Here is a 9,222-nt window from a genome sequence, read left to right on the forward strand (position 1 = left end):
TATTAAGTACTTCATCCAAGTCCTCTGAGGACTCTTCTCTGTTATTACCCAATGTCCACAGTCACAGAATCACTGTGAGCATGATGTGGCCCAGAGGTCTTTTTCTGACACTGTTCAGAGGGTGCAATCTTGATCATAAATGGGACACACATCAAAATGAAGTCCTCTTATATAATCTCTGGAGGTTCTGGGGATTCACCACAACTGTGTGTTAATGGTTAGCAAAAATCATGCCTCAGATTAACCTCACTGGGGTTGGAGATACAGAATGTTCCTTCCATGTTCTTCCTGTCAGAGAACATGTACCAAGAGTTGCTGGGAAGAGCAACCATTGGGGAAGATGGATGCTCTCATGCCCTGCTTAAAGTCTTCCAGGAGGCATCTGGTTGGACACTGGAGAGGAAGTCAAATTATACCAGGGATGGAGAAATGCCAAGCCTATCTGTTTGGCTCTGAGGACTCTCCACACCCCTACTTTCTCAAGTGTTTCTGCTCAGCTGGAATGTGCATCCTTCAAGTCAATTAAGAAATCTTGCAAAGGGGTGTGTGATCACATTTGTAGAAACTAGTCTACTGTAGAAAGGTAGAATTCGCATTCCGCTTGGCAACCTGGCATAGAACTCTGTTTTAAAGCCTTGTTTTTCCTCTGCCAGGATTAGGCAGGTTTAGCTCAGTTGGATCTGATGTAACCAGAGGCGGCTTTAGGGCAGCACAACAACTATAACACAGTGAATTGGGCAGAACAGAATGTGATATTCGGGTAGGTGGGTGGGTGCAAACTTTTGGCCTCGCACAGGGCACCACTGAAATTCACGGGCCAAGAAACCCACCATCTATTTTGGCACTTTCTAAGCCAGCTTTCCGCAATCTTTTTGCTTGGCCTTAGAAACTTTGAAACCATTTGCCTTACAAAATCCGTCAGGCTAGCCATTATGACTATTAGAATAGTGACTACTGTCTCATATTTCTCTTTCATATAGTTCGTGTTTATTTCAGCTGGGCAGAGGAAGATAGAAGGTTCTTGGGTGAGCCTGTCCCACACAGTTGCAAGTAGAAGCTAACTATTTATTTATTTATTTTTAAGTTACTGGCCCCGAGTTGCAACCGTATCATCGCCTTTCACTTGGCATATGTGTTGTTTTTAAATCATTCAGTCATACAGCAGCTGTCTGATTTTTCCCTAGTTAGAAACAGTGATGTGTATGAATAGTTACCTCATTTTTGTAGCATAACTCACAAGTGTAGCATGGATTAGTAACAGGGGCCAAGCTTAGCATGCTTTTGTATTTTTTTTAAAAAATGTAATGTAATTTTAGTCACGATTCAAGGTTGAGCTACCATTTGGTGCCATTATTATTATTAACCTGCTTTTCATCTTAAAGTCACCCTAAGTGACATTGAAACTATATTAAAGCAGATTAAAGTTACATAAATAAGGTCCTAAATATGCACATATCAAATGACAATACTAAGGGTGACGAAGTGTATCTCCAGCATAATGAAGCTGCATAATGACCTGCCAAAAAAGTAGAAAAACATCTTCATGTATGCGACAACGGCCGCGAGAGTTCTGGTAGAACAAGGATGGAAGACTGAAGAAACCCCAACTAAAGAATCATGGCAAGAAAAATTGATGGACTATGCAGAACTGGCAAAACTGACATATAAGCTACGGGACAAGGATAACTGTGACTTTAAGGATGAATGGGAACCTTTTACAAAGTATCTGAAGATACAACAAAGCGAACTGGACTCCTTGGCAGGTTTTGAATAAACATTCACAAACTTTTTATTGATAATAATCAGCTAAATAGTTTGAGGATCTATACAACTTTGTAACATGCAGAAAACAGCATTCTTAGAGAAACCAAAGACTGGAACTGAGGGAAGTCGGGGGGGGCGGGGGGGTGGGAGAGGGGGAGGGAGGAAAAATGGGCGGGGGAATAAGGATGATATGTTGGGGAGGAGGTTCCACAGTTTAGGGGTTGCCACAGAGAATGCCATCTCCTGAGCCACCCTCACCATTATGATAATGAATTATCAAGAGGAAGGGTCTGTCTGGAAGGAGTCTGTCTTTCAGGCATGTGGGGCCCGAGTCATTTAGAACCTGGAAACGATCTGGCAAGCAGTGCAGCCATTTTATAACAGGTGTTATATCAATTCAGTTTTATTTGTTGCTATGACCATCATGGTCTTTTCTTTTCTTTTTTAGAAATGATTTTTATCGGTTTTACATATAATCATATTACGTAACATCGTACCCTCTTATTTTATCTCTTTGGCTCAACTGAGCCAACGACTTCCCTCCCTCCCATCTGATGGTTTACAAAATTAAACTTTACATCTTTACATTTCGCTTGGTTTCCAATCCTTGTTGTATCGTTACCTGAAATATTATATTACTCAACCTGAATAGGTAGCAATTTCATCTTACAGATCTTCAGATAACCCTGCTAATGATGTTAATTGCTTACAGTTGTCTTTCAAATATAATATAAATTTGTTCCAGTCCTTTTGGAATGCTTGGTCTCGCTGGTTCCATATTCTTCCCGTCAGTTTTGCCAGTTCTGCAAAGTCCATCGGCTTCATCTGCCACTCTTCTTTTGTTGGTAACTCCTGTTGTTTCCATCTTTGGGCTAACAAAATTCTTGCTGACCATCATGGACATTTCAGCCACCACCAGAAAGAAATACACATCCTATAATACTATACAGAATGTGTATAGATGCACCATTAAAAAAACCAGTTATATCACACACTTGTGACTGTCCCATCTTAAGCAGGACATCCCGGAATGGCAGAAGCCACTCTGGATTCTGATTCCATCTTGGGACTAGCCACCTGAGAAACAGTTTCTACCCAAATGCAATTCTGGTTTTAAAGACTCTCTGTAGGAGTATATTGTATTTTGTAAATGGGGTTTCAGAGTTTTTAGGGGTTTTTGAATGTCTTATGTAGATTTTTCAATTTCATTGTTCTGTATGGGACAATGACAATAAAGATATTGTATTGTATCGTATGTCCCATTTTGGTCCTGTGTGCTGGGCTTGTCATCGCGCAAGACCAAAAGGCGCACTTTTTTTGGTGCTGCAGTCTCACATTATGCCCATTCATTTTAACACTTATACTCCTGGAAGAATTTGCTGCAGTTGGGTTTCACCCATAATCCTTTGCTCTGCCACATCACCCCCACCTGCTATTGGCAGTGAGAGGGAAGCTCCTGTTAATGCAATTAGGAAATTATTTCCCATTGGAAAGCAAGCAAGTAAGTAATACAAATGTTAAATAAAAATAAAAAACATTTATCTGTGCTAAGAGATTTACAGCAGAAATATAGCACAGATAACTCTTTTTTTAATTTATTTGTAGCAGAACTATATCTCTCCCCATCCATTCGTTTCCCCTCCCAAGCGGTACAAATGGCATCTGCGTTTCTATGTGTACAATGCACAGATTAAGACTGCAAAAAAGGCATAGTGGAAAAGGTAAATCCCCCTGCCCCACCCACCATTTAGGTCTCAGTCCAATCCCACCTGCCCCCAGCTGCTTTTTAAAAATAATTGTCAGGTGATTCAATCACAAATCTTCTCATCTAGCCTGGCCCACAACTGTTTAGAATTTTTTCTTTGAAAACACTTCTATACTTTTCAAAAGCTTCTATTTTTTTAAAAAAAGAATAAAACCAATAAAACAAAATAAGCAGAATATATTATGGAGAATGAAACAGATATCTGTTTTCTAGCTTCAGAACATCGGCCGACTGTTAATTAGTCATTGATCGGAATATTGCAAATCGCTACGCATGCAGTTTAGCTGCACTCAGTTTTACTGTTGCAGAACCTAAATTACGAAACCACCTTCTCATTATTTCTCTCCCCCCCCCCCCCCATTTCCAGATGCTGGCACTTCAGGAAATATTAAAGGTCCCCTGATGAAATTTTTTAGAAGTGATTGCTTTATTCTACATTTTGCACTCCTAGTCAAGCTGTCATCACCACCTATAGTTTTCTATAACTACCTGCACATGCCCATATACTTGGGAGGGAGAAAGTGGGGGTGGGTATTATATTGGCTCTAGTTTCACTCATATCAGGCATATATAGTAAAGATCTGACAAACTTGCAGCAGCCAGAAATTCAGAACACCTGGAAACGCTATCTTGAAAGAAGAAATGTTATACAGAAGGGTGGTTTTAAGGGAATGATAACATTTAGCCAGTACAGAGCAAAGGGACTTGTTCTTAGAAGTATTGCAAGCAAGGCCACCAGCTCCCCCATCACTCTCTCATCTGCCAACCTTACCCTCCCCTCCTCACTCAGCAACTGATAGCTGGACTACAAGTTGAGCATCCTTGCACAGGAAGTCCCTGATTGCTAAAAGCATCGGTAGGCAACCTAAGGCCTGGGGGCCGGATCCGGCCCAATCGCCTTCTAAATCCAGCCTGAGGACGATACGGGAATCAGCATGTTTTTACATGAGTAGAATGTGTCCTTTTATTTAAAATGCATTTCTGGGTTATTTGTGGGGCCTGCCTGGTGTTTTTACATGAACAGAATATGTCCTTCGATTTAAAATGCATCTCTGGGTTATTTGTGGGGCATATGAATTTGTTCTTTTTTTTTCTTTTCCAAAATATAGTCCAGCCCCCCCACAAGGTCTGAGGGACAGTGGACCGGCCTCCTGCTGAAAAAGTTTGCTGACCCCTGGGCTAAAAGTCACTGTAATTATTGCTTTTATTTAATTTTAATTTTATTTATTTAATTATTGCAATGCTGTAATTATTGCTTTTTTTCTTAAAAAATGTTTAGGAGTACTCTCATTTTGACTCAAGAAAATCACCATTTTATAGTTCAAACTGGGAAAAATAAATACAGTACCGGTAAATGGACAAAAGTACAAAGATTCATAAAATGTTTGGGGGTATGCGTACCCCTGTGTACCCCCCAGAAAAAAGCACTGGCTGTAATATATTATATTTGTTATAATAATAAACCAATAGTTGCATCTTTAAATAAGCTGAGCAATGGAGTTGCAAGGCAACTTGCCACAGGGTCTAATATAAACGTTTTGATAAAATCCCTCCATATATATATATTTCAAAGCAAAATCCTACTCCATCAATATTTTCCAAACGTATTTCCCCCCTAATGTGCTGGAGGAGTGTTTGTCCATTAAGACTGCATTAAAAATGCTGACATTTCATATTTAATTTAAAATCGAGCATACAGTTCCATCGGGGAGCAGCCTAGGCCAGATTTTGATATATATTAGGGAGAGCTGTGTGGAGAAGCTTTATTCCTTTACAAAATGCTCCTCTGCGGAAAACTGACAAAAATAAAATAAAATATGTTTTTAGTCATCTGAGGCAAATTCATCTCTGTAGCTCCAGAGAACATCAGCTACAAGCCATTCTTAAAGCCTTCCCTGCTACATGCATAAACTACAATTCAAACTACACATTAAAATGATCTGAATGACAGGGCGGTGATATTGGCAGCGGAGTTTTGGATAGAGGTGAGAGGTGGGTTAAGGGAAGACCAGAGAAAAGAGGTATGGAATAGTTAGGGCAAGTTGGGAGTGGTAGGGGCAGGTGGTTTGTTTTGGGGTTTTTTGCAATATTTAGCAGGACTAAGCAACATTCATTGGATAGATAGATAGATAGATAGATAGATAGATAGATAGATGCATAGCTGTCAACTTTCGGATTTGAAAATAAGGGATCAGCAGCCTCACCTGTCCCGGAGACAGTCTATGGGATATCTAACAATCTGGGATAGCAGTGGGAAATGGCGCTGAAATAAGGGAATTTCCCGCCAAAAAAGGGAAGGTTGACAGCTATGGGTAGATGGCACCTTTTTAACACAAAGATCCTGAAGGCAGCTTACAGTTGGTAAAAGAAAAGTCAATAAAATAAAATGGCTCACTTGTCACACTAAGTCAAATAATTGCTTAGAGCAAATGCACAAATGTGTAAATTTCCAGTACCATTTTGCTCCTCCCTCCATCTTGGGAAAGCTGGCTGAAGGCTGGCTAGGAGAAATGCCTTTTGACTTCAGTGCTGTATAGCTGTGGGAAACAAGCCCTGCTTGAGATGACCATGCTATTCGATCTGGACTCCCTCCATGCAGATTGAATAAATCAGATTTCTTAAATCCACTGTGTCTTCAGTTCTCCAAGGGAGCACAAATCCTGGGTGAAATCTGCACACATATAAAAACTGTTCTGAAAATGCTTTTTTTTAAAGCTCTTTAAAAAAAAATTAAAATACATTGAATTTTCCATAAGCCTCACCATCACCACCTAGTGTCACATTGAATATTGCACTTAAAACGTTTTATTTGCAGCTGTATAGCTGAGTCCCTGGATGAGCCCCTGGAACCTCCTGGAATATTACTACTGCTTGGCAGACAGTAGGGGTGGCACCCAACTTTTGTAACAATATTTATGAACCTTTTGTAGATCTTTGGCCATTGCAGTTAAAGTAGTGTGGTCCCTAATGCAATGCACAGTAGGCCTTTTAGGCACTATATGCTTATAGGGTCAAAACGGTGTAGCTTCCAGCAGCAATAAAAGCAGACGGAAGCCTAACATTACAGGGTATAAAAAGGTATTTTGTTTCCTCCCTAATTCTTTTGGAACCTTCTTGTGCTACTTAGCAATGCCACTAGCGACCATCCTTGACAAAACTAATTTGGGGGTAGCATGCACAAAATTAACTGATGTCAGACTGTGTGCGAGAACGGGGTGTAGACTTAAGCAATATGTGGGTGATACCATATTAATTGATTCGCTGATTCTGTGCTGCATAATTAAAGGAGGACTTTAAGATGATGGGCAGGTGTGCAATTGTTCATACTACTGTCAGGTCCCAGATACTGTTCATACTGGAAGAGGAGTAAAGTGAGAAAGGAAAAGAAATGGAAACACCTCCTTAAGAAGAGTTTAATTTTTATTTATTTTTTTAAAAAGACAACCTAATTCTTGATCGTTTGCTTGTGAGAAGATTTGCTGAGGTAAAGTCCACTCTTTTCCTTCTCGGGATGTCAATGCCTACCTCAGGGAGTGGGTGCTTATTTGCTGTGTAGGTAGAATAAATAATAATAATAATAATTTTTTATTTATATCGCGCCCTCCCCAGCCAAAGCCGGGCTCAACAAGAAGCCGAGGATGCTGTCAGATTCGTAGTATTTATTTATATCAAATATTTCTAGGGTGCCTTAAGAGCAAGCTTCTCAAGGCAGCTTATATGAAAACAATAAAACATAATTCCAGTAAAAGACAGTAGGTTACTTCTGGCACTGATTCTCTTGCATTTAAATATTCCTACTCGCTTAAACATTATTCCCTGCCCTGCTATTGTCTGCAAGCTTCTGCTCAGGTGTAGCCTCCAGCCTTTTCTGACCCAGGAATTACTTTTATCCCCAAAACATGTATTTGGGAACCCATTCCTTAATTTGTTTACAGTATTTTTGTATGGTGGCAGTGCTGCTGTTGTGGACTACCTTAGTTCAGGCCGTGACCCAGTCAGTTGACCCAACAGTTGAAGACCATTGTGCTAAAGGAACAGGATAATGAAAACCTGGAAAGGTAAAAAAAGAAAAGAAAGAAGGTAAATGTAGGACTTGTGACCATCTGGGCATAGAAATAGGATTTGGGACATAGAACCCTGGATTAAAGTTCTGTCTATGCTATGGAGAGAAGCTGCAACTGGTATGATCCAGCACACAAGTTTGTTGAGAAACATCACAAAAGTGAAAACAACAAAAGGTGGCTTCCTAAGACTGTTAAGCTGTGGGCGAACATATCAGACGACACAGCGATTCTTCCAAAGCAGCTCTTTATTTGTAAGCTGGAACTGAACTGAACTGAGGAGCTCAGTCAGCCTGCTTATATAGAGCTCCACTAGAATGCAACAGTAACCATTTTCTGTAACTATCCAATCACTGAACGTCACTTTTGACCCTTCATTTGCATACAAACTATCCAATCACTGAACGTCACTTTCGATCCTTCATTTGCATAACTATCTACAGTATCCCCCTGCTGGCCCAGGGTGAGAACTTCAGTATATAACACCGACCAACACACTCCTTCTTATGGCAAAAAAACATACTGATTTGTTAAACTTGAAGGTGGCTCTAGACCCTTGGTTGTTCTTGCTGCAGCCAGCAGGTAAAGCCATAACTCAGGAGCAGAACATCTGCTTTGCATGCAGAAGGTCTCAGGTTCAAATCTCCAGCATTTCCAGGTACTAATATTATTACAATTTATTACCCACCCTTCAACCTGAAGGTCCCAAGGCAGGTTATAATCATTAAAACACATCATTTAAAACAGTTCAAAATAACAGGTAGGGATGAGAGAGAGGCTTTGGTATGAAATCCTGGAGGGTTGCTGCCAGTCCGTGTAGGCAATACTGAGTTAAATGGACCACTGGCCTGACTTAGTATAAGGCAGCTTCCAATGTTCCTAACAGACTGATATGGTTATCCCTTCAGAAACAGTAGATAAAGTTTAAAAAAACAAAAACACTTTGCAGATTAAAATTATATAAATACTAGCATTCACACACCAGCCCCGTGAGTAGTCCTCAGCACAATAATACTGCTTGCCACAGTGTAATTATTATTACCCTTAAAATAAACTAAGTTCTTTACAGAGCATTAAGTGGGATGGAGCAGACAAGTCCTTGCCCAAGAGGGAAGCCGACATGAGTTCATGTAAAGCTGATAAAACGTAGTCCCTTCATAGAAATGGGCAGTCATTACAGATGGATAAAAGTTACCTTTGATTGAAATGTGTGCATCTATCTACCTATTTATCTACTACTGATTGAACTCAGGTGCTGGCTGATTCTACAGACTCCAAAAACCAACAGTGTGTGACTTACTCCAAACTGGTGCCAAAGTTTTGCAATAGTTTTGCAGTGAAAACTCTGCATTTTGAAGTGCCCCCCACCCAACTGAGTAATTAAACTGCGGGTCATAGCTATTACCCAAAAAAACAACTTGGTCCAGGGCATTGCAAAAACTGGGATTTGTGCTGCAAAACCCTGCTAAAGAACTGCAAAACTTTGGCAGCATTTTGGAGGGGATCCCAGATTTCAGGGTTTGTAGTTAATAAAGTTCCAATTTGAATGTCTTCAAAGCAGGGTTAGGCAAATTACATTGGTTTTTAGATATAGCTTATACAGATAAATATGTGAATTCAGTCTTGGACTGA

At 40.1% G+C, this 9,222-nt stretch overlaps 1 long non-coding RNA gene across 1 annotated transcript; it reads right to left on the reverse strand.

Annotated features, from left to right (window-relative positions):
- Positions 1 to 1,897: 1,897 nt before the first annotated feature.
- On the reverse strand, positions 1,898 to 8,067 carry LOC310659620. The gene is made up of 3 exons (XR_014502873.1): positions 7,503 to 8,067; positions 5,925 to 6,200; positions 1,898 to 2,706 (listed from the first exon to the last, which is right to left on the reverse strand). It is a non-coding gene; the product is annotated as an uncharacterized lncRNA (long non-coding RNA).
- Between the last annotated feature and the right edge of the window lie 1,155 nt (positions 8,068 to 9,222).

This window comes from Podarcis tiliguerta, assembly GCF_965153285.1.
Source record: "Podarcis tiliguerta genome assembly, chromosome: 11".
Taxonomy (NCBI): Eukaryota; Metazoa; Chordata; class Lepidosauria; order Squamata; family Lacertidae; genus Podarcis; species Podarcis tiliguerta.